Source organism: Pleurodeles waltl, chromosome 4_2, assembly GCF_031143425.1.
Source record: "Pleurodeles waltl isolate 20211129_DDA chromosome 4_2, aPleWal1.hap1.20221129, whole genome shotgun sequence".
In the NCBI taxonomy this organism is placed as follows: Eukaryota; Metazoa; Chordata; class Amphibia; order Caudata; family Salamandridae; genus Pleurodeles; species Pleurodeles waltl.
The window spans coordinates 389,948,337-389,960,762 of NC_090443.1; the positions used below are offsets into that span (position 1 = coordinate 389,948,337).

The 12,426-nt window shown below is 39.6% G+C and overlaps 1 protein-coding gene across 1 annotated transcript in view; it reads left to right on the forward strand.

Annotated features, from left to right (window-relative positions):
• Nucleotides 1-821: 821 nt before the first annotated feature.
• Nucleotides 822-12,426, forward strand: part of LOC138292777 (beta-1,3-galactosyltransferase 2-like) — a 165,620-nt gene continuing 154,015 nt past the window's right edge. Inside the window, exons 1-2 of the mRNA XM_069231538.1 lie at nucleotides 822-1,155; nucleotides 2,724-2,840. The gene's annotated coding sequence lies outside the window, so the exon portion shown is untranslated. The remainder of the gene's footprint in view (nucleotides 1,156-2,723; nucleotides 2,841-12,426) is intronic.

A 12,426-nucleotide genomic window follows, 5' to 3' on the forward strand; every position in this document is an offset into this window, starting at 1 on the left:
ACCTGTGGCCTGCGGTGTATTTGGATTTCTTGGCAGTAGGTGCAATGACCACCTAGGCTGCATGATCAGTTTCTGGACCGGTGCGGTCGGGATCCTTCTGCCCTGCAGGCCCCGCCCTGTGACTGGCACCAGGTGGTTTATGGAGCAGGTGGCGCGCTCCCAGCCTCCCACAGGCACATTATCAGTCAGGAGTGACAAGGCAGGTGAGAGCGAAAGGTGCGCTGCTTACCAGTAAGTCACAGTCAGGCGCATCTATTCGCAGCTGGAAGAGCCGGAAGGGAGGGCAACATGCGACTTTCAACCAAATAAAAAGGAAGCAAAGAGGTGAGATAAATGGAGGTGCGGGACTGGGTTGTGTCTGGGCTTAGGTCTCAAATAAGAAGAGGTCAAGCAAGGGCGTATAAGGCATTACATGTTTTTTGCTGGGGGCGGGAGGTTGGAGGCCGGAAGGGGGGAGGCGGTTCACAGGCAGCCATAGGAAGCGCGAGGAAAGCGGTTTGGGTTACGTCTAAGAGGCAAAACACGACCCAAGCCATCAGGCAACAGATGCAAAGAAAAGGGATGATAACATGCTTTAAAATTAAAACAATGTGTATTGTTCAACAGCTCTGAGTGTCATAGTTAAATATGTGCAATTATATAACAGTATTGAGTGACATTTATGGAAAGTAATATTTTTTCAAACCTGAAACATTCAACAATATACGCAGTTACCCAAAATCTGTCCTTTTGTAATGTGCACTATATAGCTTACTTTCTTGCTAAATGTGATGCAAGATTATTTTATAATAACCACTTATAACTGTCGTTTTTGTAGAGCACTGATCCCGTCACGGCACAAGTCCGAGGTACACGTGGTGGACGCCATCCAACTTTTATTTCCACAAGGTGGACGCCATCCTGCATGCCAAGACATTGGGCCCTAGTGATATGCTGAACCGGGAGATGTTCAGCAGGGCCTGGACATTGACTACTTTCCGTTCTGAGCAGCAACATGCAGGTGGCCTGGGGCTTCCTTATTTGTGATTCCAGCTGGGCCTAAAACAAACGCCGAATTTAAGGGATCATCAGCTCTCCTTTCGTTGGAGGACAATCCTGGCTGGAGCCATCTGGAGACTCCCACCTAGATGCCAATGCAATGGAAGGACAACAAAGGTACAGCTTTTTATCTCTTCACAAGTGCTTAAGTAAAACTACGTCTTGGAGACCAGCTTTTGACTTTGTTTAATCCTCTATATAAGAGATATGAAATGCCGAATGTATCAGTCTCTACAAGTATTTACATAAATAACAATTTAAATAAAACTAATTTCTAAAACTGTAATTATTTAATGATGCTACAAATCCCATTGTAGGATGTTAGTGCCCTTTACATCATGGACACATATCATATATTGACAATAAATCAGAAAAGTGTGTAAATCCATGTCTAGTATGTGTTACATAAGGCAATGAGGGTTACAACGTGTAGTAGTCTCATATATTCCATATCGGAAGGCATCATATGTTAAGGGTGCATGGCCAGGTGACAAAAAGTTAGTATTTTAAAACGTAAAGTAGAGATTAGGGTTGTCTGCACTTCTGAATCTTTATTACAAACCAAAGAAACTATTTTAGCAGCCCTATAATAGCAATAAATTGAGAAAAAACAATAAGGTGTAAACCGGGAGCACTTGAATTATGCGGTAGGGGAGGACAAAAGTATGAGCAGGGTTGACTAAATTATGCTGAAAGATAATGCAATTTATGGCACATTTTGTGATAGCATTACTTCATTATTTTGTCATTTTTTCACATGGTAACACATACTTGTAAACAAACTCACCTTATTAATACCAGATTAATACGAAAATACAACAATACACAGCTGACAGATGACCAGTCAACTTCTGCTGAAAAGCCTTCCACTACACAGGGTCACATGTCACCATGTTTTAGTAACTTTTGAATAATTTGAGCTCGAATTTTTTGGTTAAAATCTGTAGATTATGCCGCCGGTGATGGATTATGCGGCAAGTGCTGCAAATCCATAACTATGCAGAAAACTCTGCAGTACCAAAATTGTATAACCCCATGGTCTAAACCCATGTATTGCAGTGTGCATGCAGGACATGATGCTGGCTCATAACTCAGTGTGCTCTATTAAGATTGCAATTTATGAACTGCAAGTAATGAAAGGAACTCAGTGTTCACAGTCTACATAAAATAAAATAAAAAGCTGCAATCTGCATGTTGCACAATAGTATTTGAAGGAGATACCTTAACCCTATATGCTGCTTCATGACTCAAAACTGTGACTAGACAAAACACAGATCTCTCCAGCAAGTGCATTAACCATCAGAGTTATCTTACCATTATTATTCTACCCTATCATTTATTGGACACACAAGATCTCTGCAGCAGGTGCCGTAACCTCATTCATGTAGTTTAAAATGCAGCCTTTGTGACCATTAACTGTCAAGTTCTCCTTGTGGCCAATTTTTTTTTTGTGGCAGTGATTAAAAAAAAAATCTACAAGTTGACTTACAGACTGCTTTTTATATCTCTATCCCTTCTGACCCCACCTCTTTTTTGTTGCCACACCTTGACCCCCAATTTATATGTTCCTATGGTAAAGTTTTTTCCAATTGCAGCACTGCCAAACCAATCACATACAGTGCAGTAGCAAGGTTGGAAAAATGTTTCAAGCCTGCCTCAAGTTCAGCTTGTGATTTTTTACACAGCATGCCCAGCACCAGACGCCTCGGATAAGTCAATAGGCGGAACATAGAACAATTCTCACTAAATGCAGAGTGATAAGAAGCCAGAAGATCAACATTCCTTACACACCATTTACAAAGGTAAGCACCCAGAATGTTGATCTTTTTGTTCTTGAGGTCTTACACTGCCTTAGGCCTCCAACACTTTGCCGTCCCTTGAAGCTGGAGTACACTCTGCACACGGACAGAAAGAGGAAGAAAGAAGCCCAACTGAGATTGCTGGTGGGAAGGAGTTGGCTGTATCAACGTCTTCATTTCAGCTCTCAGTAAGTACTACTACCCCAGCCGACCTCACATCATCCCACTGCTACAGAAATACTGCATCTTATCTTTGGACAGAATGCTGTTGCTGTGATGCGATACATGCTTAACATGCAGCCCGATTCCTAGAACATGTTTCTGACTCCAAAGGCTGGGTCCAAGGGTACCATTACAATAACCCAGGTTCCAGCGGTGCTTTCAAACCCTAGCTTCTGTAGGAGTGGGTAAGCAAACAAATTAACAGAGAGAGCCAATGCTTGAGGTGAGCCATGAAACAGACAAGCAATTCATGCAACATAATTTGCAAAGTTGCTTCATAATTTTAAAAAAAGTATATTTCATTAAAATACAGAACAGTTTCACCATAGTATTTCAGATATCACTGCATTGACAGGCATTTACTAAAGGTAATAGCTTGAATTTAGTGTGAACTTAGAAACATCCATATACCCACGCCTTGGCAGCAATGCCATTAATAAACTAATAGTCACTTATCATGAGAATTTTATATGTGGCCTAGGTTCCTATTGTACGTGGAGCAAGATTACAGTTTCTCAAACGAAACAAAAGAGATAGATTTGCCTAGGATCACACAATTTTGTCAAGTGGGGAAGCTGGGATTGATCCCAGGTTTTCTGCTTTCACACTGTGAGTTTGCCACTGGGTGAGCATCTCTTTATTTCTCTTGTTTTACATCAAAGGTTAATGTTTTTATTTTATGGTGCATGAGGAAAGAATGCTGGTGGAAGGTAGAAACTACAAGCAAGTCAATTGTCATGTGCATTCTTTATGTCGCCTATATTCTTATTGTACAGGTAGCAACATTACAGTCTTTTAAATCAAATGCAAGAGATAGATTTTCCTACAAGCACACAATTTGCTCGAGCAGAGAAGTTAGTATTGATCCCAGGTTTTCTGATTTCATGTTGTGTCATTCTAGAACTAGAGTGGCATCTCTTTATTTATCATTTTTTACATCAAAGGTAAATCATTTGTCTTTAATTCTTGGCACAAGGTATTGGAGAATTGGTGACAAGTAGAAGCCACATGGATATCAATTGTCATGTGCACCATAAAAGACCTAGATTCTTGTAATACATAAATCACACAAAATAGTTATCTAACAAGTTACTTACCTTTGGTAACACTCTTTCTGGTGGAGACTCTAGCTGCTGATTCCTCAGCTTTTCAATATTCCCAAGTCATCAGATGCTTTTCAGAATTACCCTTGCATGCCGGTAGGTGGCATTTGGCAGCTCACACTGACACCATTCTGCTCCAGAAATGACAAGCACTGACGTCAGTTGCTTTCAAGATTGTTTGCGCCCCAAATGCAAAGCCCTAGATGCAAATTGGTGTGATTAGTGGGCAGAATCCTAGACCTGGCATCTTATTAATTGATAGAGACCAACCACAGGACAGGGAAGAGATGGGAAGCTTTGTGAGGAACCTTCAGCTAGAGTCTCTACCAGAAAGAGTGATACTGAAGGTAAGTAACTTGTTATTCTGATAGAGACTTCTAGCTGCAGATTCCTCACCTTTTGAATAGATACAAGATCAGTAAGTATCTGGAGGTGAGCCTGTGGCTGGGCTCAAACCAGTGAGTCCTGCTGTACCGAGCGGGCAACATATCCTTCACGGCAAACCTGACTGTCCAGACAGTAATGCTTTCTGAACGCATTGCGGGACACCCACACAGCCACCTGGCAAATGTCCAGGACAGAAACTCCCCATGCTAATCCAGTGGTAGAAGCTTTAGCTCTGGTAGAATAAGCATGCACTTCTTCTGGAGACTGCTTTTATCCCAGTGATAGAAGAGTTTAATGCAGAGCACAATCCAGCAGGAGATAGTTCTCTTCTGCCCAGCCTTGGTTATTGTGAGCCCCAGAAAACCCTCCAAAGAGCTGATATTCCACCTAGTATTCTTTGGTACAATCCATATAGCTCAGCACTCTCTAGGGGTCCAAGTGATGAATCTCTCCTTTTCCTTAAAGGAGTGAGTTGGAACATAGAATGTCGGCAGGGTGATATTCTGACCAAGGGGGAACAGTGTCACAACTTTAATAAAACAAAAATGCCCACATCTGCAAGAGCAATTTGTCTAGGAAGAAGGTAGTATATGGCTGGTTAACATGGAGAGGTTAAAGCTGACTAAACTCGGTGATCCAATGTTATGGTGACAAGGAACACTTTCCTAGTGTATAAGTGTCTAAGTGGGTAAGGAGCTGGACGTAGCAGCTGTGAAATGGCTCAAATGGAGTGCAGATCAGGAATGTGAAGACCAAGTTAAGCCCTCGCTGTGGTATGACAAAGATGGTGGGAGGAAGCAAGTGTCATAAACCTTTCAAAAAGCTAAAAAAAACTGGAGATTTAAAGAAAGAAGGCTGTTCAGGCAATGTAAAAAAGCTGAAAGAGCCAGAAGGTACTCTTTAACTGTGCCCAAAGCAAGGCCTTGCCAGGTGAGGGACAGAACAAATAAAAGTGCATCAGATAACTTGGCCTGGATGGTGTTGCACCACAACTGTCCTTTATGGCCTGGATAAAGACAGGTTGGAGATCTTCATGCGCACCTGGGAGGACTTGTTGCACTAAATCCCAAAGGGCATGGGAGTTGAGTCCCAGTAGACAGCTAAGATTCACGATCGATATGCCAAACTGATAGATGAGAAGACCCTTTCACCAAACACCTCCATCTGCTTCAACTCCCTATCAGGAGGAGCAGTCAGTAATGAGTTGGGGTTAGATCAACCCACAGACACTTGCAATACTTTTGGGGAGGGCTGCTGCGATAGAAATGTCGGGTCACCCAAAGCAGGTCGATAGTGTTGTGCTATCTGGCGGTCCACCAGAGGGCCAGAACATGACTTGGCCCACTCCAAACAATGCACCTTTAAAGACCTCATTTAAAGGCAAGGGGGGCGTAGTTGAAGTATGCCCCCCTGGAGAACTTCAGTCAATACATTTGTATTGATTTCCAAGAAGGTCAGTTGGAGGTCCAGAATATCGGCTGTCCTACGCATTACCATGATGTGGGAGGCACTCTCCTTAGTGGCAGGACCAGGAGATGAAAGGATTCTTGTTTCAGAGGATTTATCTAGGCTAGTGGACTCCTGTAAGTCGTCTCTTCAGTTCTCCTCATGATAAGGTTTGCCAATCTTGTTGCCTGAATCATATTCATTATCTGAATCTGTGCCAAAAAGTGTGTGAACGATGCTGAGGAGGCAAATCAAGCAGAGGAAGCGGACTCGAGGGCAGCCTCAACTGAGGTCAGACTGGTGTGGGTTTTGAGCATAGAAGTAAGGCTGAAAAGTTTCTGGATCCAGTCTGACACCTGGGTAATATTCAGAAGATGAAGAATCTGCATCTGAAAATCTCCATCAGAATGCCTGCCACTCACCTAAGCCCCAGTGCAGCTACCACTTACAGCTGTATGTTTGTGAAAGTGTATGTTGTATGATGTATGTATGTTAAACTTGTCAATTTGAATTTTTCGTTTCACGTTTGGTTAGTATGACAGCTTGAAATCATGCACTCATTTCTTCTCTCATCCAGGCTGCCACTATGCATTTTTCCCTTCAAATAATCCTGCGTGATCCCCCATGACCCAACAATTTCAGTTTTGTTAAGAAGCATCTAAATCCTTCACACCACAACAAAAATGTATTGAAGTTATGTGCTTTATTTATCAGCTCCAATCACTAAATGATGATGAGCTGTTTTCCTTGCAAGGAAGACAAGTTACTTTTTTATACCGCTGGAAATCCAGAAGCTTTGAATATGAGCATGTTAGCTTGCCAAGTTATTACCCTGCCTAGGCATGGCTGGGTATGACTAGTCTTGTCCTTTGCCCTTCTCACCCCTACCCATTTCAGCAACACTGCAGATATTTGTGATGTACTGTAGCATAACACATGGTAGGTTTTGCAATGCTCCCTGGATTGGCAGGCCAATGTAATTCAGAGTAGGTATGCTATGCATACAATGAAAGATCATGTGTACTTACATAGGACTGCCTCCTTCAGAATGGTACATTCAACAGTCGAGCCCACAGGTCAATGTAACTGTAAACACGTAGTCCTTTCTTCAGTGCACCATGTCTAAGCTGTGCCAAGTTCCTGATAGCAAGCGTAGTCAAATTTAGATTCTGACTGCTGGCCATACTTTGTGGTGTTTCTCACTGTTCTTATACTTTCCACTAGTTTTGCTTTTCTATGTAAACTAGCAATATTTCCTGGTGAAAGCTAATATTTTCTTGAAAACGTTTGTTGGAACCGGAAGTGAATGTGCCCTCTTTTTCACAATTTCCTTCTCATCTTTGGACATTGGGCAGCTTACACTTATTTTGAGGAGGAGCTCATACCTCTTGCTTTGGGCCAGGCTTTGCGTGGCTATTCTGGTGGTACTGATTCCAGGGTTAGCTGTCATTCAGTTCTGCTGGTAAATGTGAGTGTGGTTTAGATAATGTTATGTCAACAATAAGAACTTGAGAGATATCTGCTGCTAAATGTGGAGGTAAACACCTTTTCGGGGCACTGTGTAATTTGTAAAAATGTAAATACAGGCCCAAAGTGTTTCTTAGGGTCGCATTGCTGAATGCTAGGGTTGGCATTACCTTTTTCTTTCACTATCCTACATTTGCTTTGGCTTTATCTTATTCTTGCAGGTTCTTTTACCATCCCCTTTTCTGCCTGCATCATTATTTTCCTTGCTCTCTCGCTCCTTCTTTCTTTCCTCTCTGTCTTGCTGTGGGTCATAGTCTGTTTGTGAAAATGTGCACAAGTCTCAAAAATGAGTGCAAGTGTTCACCACAGACACATTCAGTGGTGTGTAGATCTGAGTAAGCATACTTCGTACAGTGCGGTCTTACCTCCTGAAAGCACAGGCAGTTAGAGCAATCACATCTGCATGGAAATGAGCTGCACATAGAATGGTACACCTGGTGGCATGAGCTGAAGGCATAGTTAGATTGCTTTATCCTTGGGTAAAGGAAGTTTTACACTGACAAAAGGCAACATTGTTTTGATGTGTAATCTCCAGGAGAATGAGTCTTCTGTGAAAATCAGGAGGGTTGGCCCTTGTCCCTTGGCTTCATAATCCACTTCACAGTCTCTGCACGCATGCTGGAGGGTTTACAAGCACAACAAGAAAGGAGCTCTCTTCATGTCCCATGCCTTGTTCAGTGATCTGTCTGACAAGTTTCAGCACTATTTTCTGTAGTTACTAGAGTCTTCACCCCTATCAGTGTGTATACCCCATTACTTCAGTCTTTCCCAATTCAACTCTGTCATTGTAATTACGTAATAATTTCACAGTGGTAAAAGTTTGAAGTGGCATGGCTATGGATCAAATGAATCTGCATGCTGCACATAGGTCTCTGTAGTAGTAAATATTTAACTCAGCTCAAACAGCTAATCAATCAGTTCACCACTCTTTTTAATATTGTACCTTATAAATCTATATATGGTATTTGGAAAAAATATCAAGTTGTAAATATTGGGAGACAGAAATATAGGGAAACAATATTGTGATACAAAATATCGTGATGCAAAAATCACTGTAGAGAATATCATTTTTTTCAGCTAAGTAATATCATTGTTAAGACTATCGTTGTTGTAAATATAATTTTCAATTATATAGTTGTAAAGAATATAGGTTCTGATTTAGATATTGGCGGACAGGTTACTCCATCACAACGGTGACAGATATCCTGTGTGCCGAAATCTAAATCCCATTATATCCTATGGGATTTCGATTTTGGTGGGCGGGATATCTGTAACTGTTGTGACAGAATACCTGTCTGTCAGTATCTAAATCAGGCCCATAGTTTTTTTTAATCAATTTAATGTGTTTTAGTATATATGTATTAATTGTATGTTTTTATAATTGTTATTATTTTGCTCAATATAGTTTGCAATTTTAAGTGTTTTAGAATTTTTTATTTAATTGTAAATAATTATTTATAGTGTCGTAGCAGGTTGTTGGGTTTGCATGGGGATAGAGTGGTAAGTTAATTAAGTAATTAATTAATACTTTTAAAATAAATATGTGATTGATATTGTTTATGTATACTATGTAATATTGATTTATTATACTTAGATTATAGGTGTGGGTTGCTCTGTTTGTAGGGTATGGGGAAGTTAATTCTGTAGTAATGAACAATTAATTTATTATGAATGATTAAGTTGAGTATTAATTATGTAAATTGTGTAATAATCATATATATTAGATATATTTTAGCTGGGCTGCTGGGTTTGTTGGGGTATAGTGTAGGACGTATATTAAATAATAATTAATAATTTAGTAATAATTATTGAATTGAATATCAATTATGTATACTATATAATACTGATTTATTTTAGCTGCATTTTAGGTGTGTGTTGCTAGGTTTGTAGGAGTATAGGGTGGTAAGTTATTTAAATAATAATTAAAAATAATTATTAATGTATAATCAAATATATAATTTCTTGATAATTACACAAATTGTGTAATGATTAAATATTTTAGTTCTATTTTAGATGTGGACTGCTGGATTTGTATCGTTGCAGGGTGGGAAGCTAATTAAGTAATATTTAGTTGACAATTAACTGTTAATTGTGTAACGAATTATCAGTTATGTAAATTGTGTTATACTTATGTATTTTCATTATATTTTAGGTGTGGGTTGCTAGGTTTGAAGCAGTATAGGGTGACAAGTTCATTAAGTAATAAGTAAATAACCATTATTTTTGGTATATTGGTAGAAGATATTCAGACAGCCTCAATTGTTTGAATATACATAGTCACACAGGGCAATTTCCTAATGTAAAATGATCAACACATAGGTTTGTCTTTCATGTGTCTATGGCATTTCAACCCTTTAGAGGATACCAGGGTCTCATCAGGACATATGTTGATTTACTTACTTATTGTTCCAGCTGTCAGCCTTACAATAATTAAAAGCAGTAATAAAAAAGGAGGAAATGAAACAATAAGAGCTCAAAAGTGCATCGTAAATACATGTACAGTATAGTCAAATAGTAGCATTTCAACTACATTCAATCTCGATAAAACAATCGTCTAGTTCATTGATACAAACAGAATTTAGCTAAAATACATATACAATACGATCAACTGGAAATTGTGACAGCACAATGCATTAGGTACCTTATTCAATTCATAATAGGCAGCCAAACAAGTGTAGGCCCAAATTGTGCTAAAGTGCATGTGCATACAAAAAGAATTTAGATAAGATACATGTACAATACGATCAACTGGATGCCAAATCAGTGCATTGCATTAAGTACCTTATTTATAGTAGGCAACCAACTAGTTTACCAGTGTAGGCATGAATTGTGCTAAAGTGCATTTGCACAAATAACTTTTTTTAAATGACAATTTAATCATTGTTGCATTGCACTGCACATAAAAAAATAAACATAAAACTGCTCAAAAGGGGTACGGAGTGCCACAGGTTTATCTGGTATGATCACCTAGCCCGTAAATACAGCGCTACAAAACTCAAGGGATTCTCATGAAGGGATAAGACCAAGCTTCATTGACAACTCTCAGATGGGTCCATGTGGCCCATATATATGATTCTGTGGAGTTATGCACATTCATATCACCAGGCCTAGCACAAAGTGCTGTGATGCTTTAACATATTTTACCTCATAGGATTTGAAAAGGGGGAGTAGCCACTGCCGCCGTGCCAAGTCATATTTTTGCAAAACAAGGTAAAACAGGTTAGGTTACACATTGGCACAAATCTTAAAAAACGACTCAAGTGTTGATGAACCCAAAATGCATTGAGAATTGGTAGAGTGGATATTAATTGAAGTTCCCAAACAATGGATGTCGTTGAATTGTTTCAATTTCTTCCTTTTTGAACATATGAAATTTAACGACCAAAAGCAATCTGGAGTTTAAGATTTTGAACATACCAAATAAAAGTATTTAAAAGTGATCTAGTAAAACTGTTGGATAATTACTACTCAACGGTGCCTGGGCGCTGGTAAGCATGGTCCCAATGCCAGCAGTCGAGTTAATTGAGTGTTTAGTTCCAAGCATGTTGGTCTGTAATGATCTCAGAATTAGTGTATGTTGTGAGAAATCAGGATGAATTAAATCATAAATTGCTTTTATATACTGGGCACAATATGGAATGCATGTTCTGACAAAAATAAATATTCCTAACAAGGATTGCAGTTTTTTTATATTGTTTGGTGGTTGTAGTTGTGCACACTTATTTAAGAAGTGTGGTGCTAGACCTTTCCCCTCATTTGAAAGCTGGTTTCCCAGAAACAGGACACTGAGAAAAACAATTTTAGTTTTCTTAAAATTGAATTTGTAGCCATGTTCGGCAAATCCCAGTACAATGTGGTCTACCCAGGCCAGATGTGTGCTGAGGTCGTCATTCTTCAGTTAAATGCCATCTACCTAGGACAATGCTCAGGATCAATATCATGTAATAGTGATGTCACGTAGGCTGAGAACAGTCCTGGACTGTACTTACACCCTTGAGCAAGTCAGCAAAAGCTATGCTAAAAGCCTAATGCGAAAACTGTTCATAAATCCTGGCTTTTAGGTATTCGATTTTGGCAGTAAACCCATTAAAAATATCTAGGGTCCTTTTGTATTTTTTGCGTACAATTTTGTTCATAAGAGCTGTGTTTTGTGAATTTTGAATTGCAAACATGCATGTTTATGACTGTTTAAATGTCTGTAATCTAAGACTATTCTGTAGGAATGGTCCGGCTCAGCCTTGGGAAACAAAAGGTTATTCATAGCTGATACACAGAGTTCAGTTGCTACCTGGTAATCTAGTTGTGAGAGACTCTCCCTCACTGAGGCTTTAGCATCATGTTTTATTGGGTGTTGAGGTTGTATTTATGGATTGGACAATATAGGTATGACGTGATAAGGTGAGTCCCTATCCCAACCCATGTGGTTGTGGTACAGCACTGGAACCTGTGCCAGATCCAAATCTACAGCCTAGTCTTCCTTTACTGGATTTGATATCAGGACTGAAAAAGATGTCAAAATGACATTTTCCCCTTGTGGGAGCGTTTTGGTAAACGCTGGCAACCATTCTTTTTCTGCTAGAAGAATGCCATAGTTTATCATTAATTTTTCCCACAGAGTAACTTTAATTGTGCGCTTAATGTGCCCCTCAATTTTAATTTTTAATTTATATACCATATCTGGTGGAGTGACATGCCTGTCTTGGGCTTGGACTTCAAGGTAGTTGTTAGTTGCTATCACCCTCAGAAGCTCTTGAAGATTCTTGGGAACTATTGTGACTTCTGCGGCGCTGTCTAGCAAAGTCACTGTCCATGCCATGTTCTTCACTAGGGTTCTCAATATTTGTGGGATACTTAGGCAAAAGTACCACAACCACCTTCTTTTTAAATTAAATTGAGGTATGTGT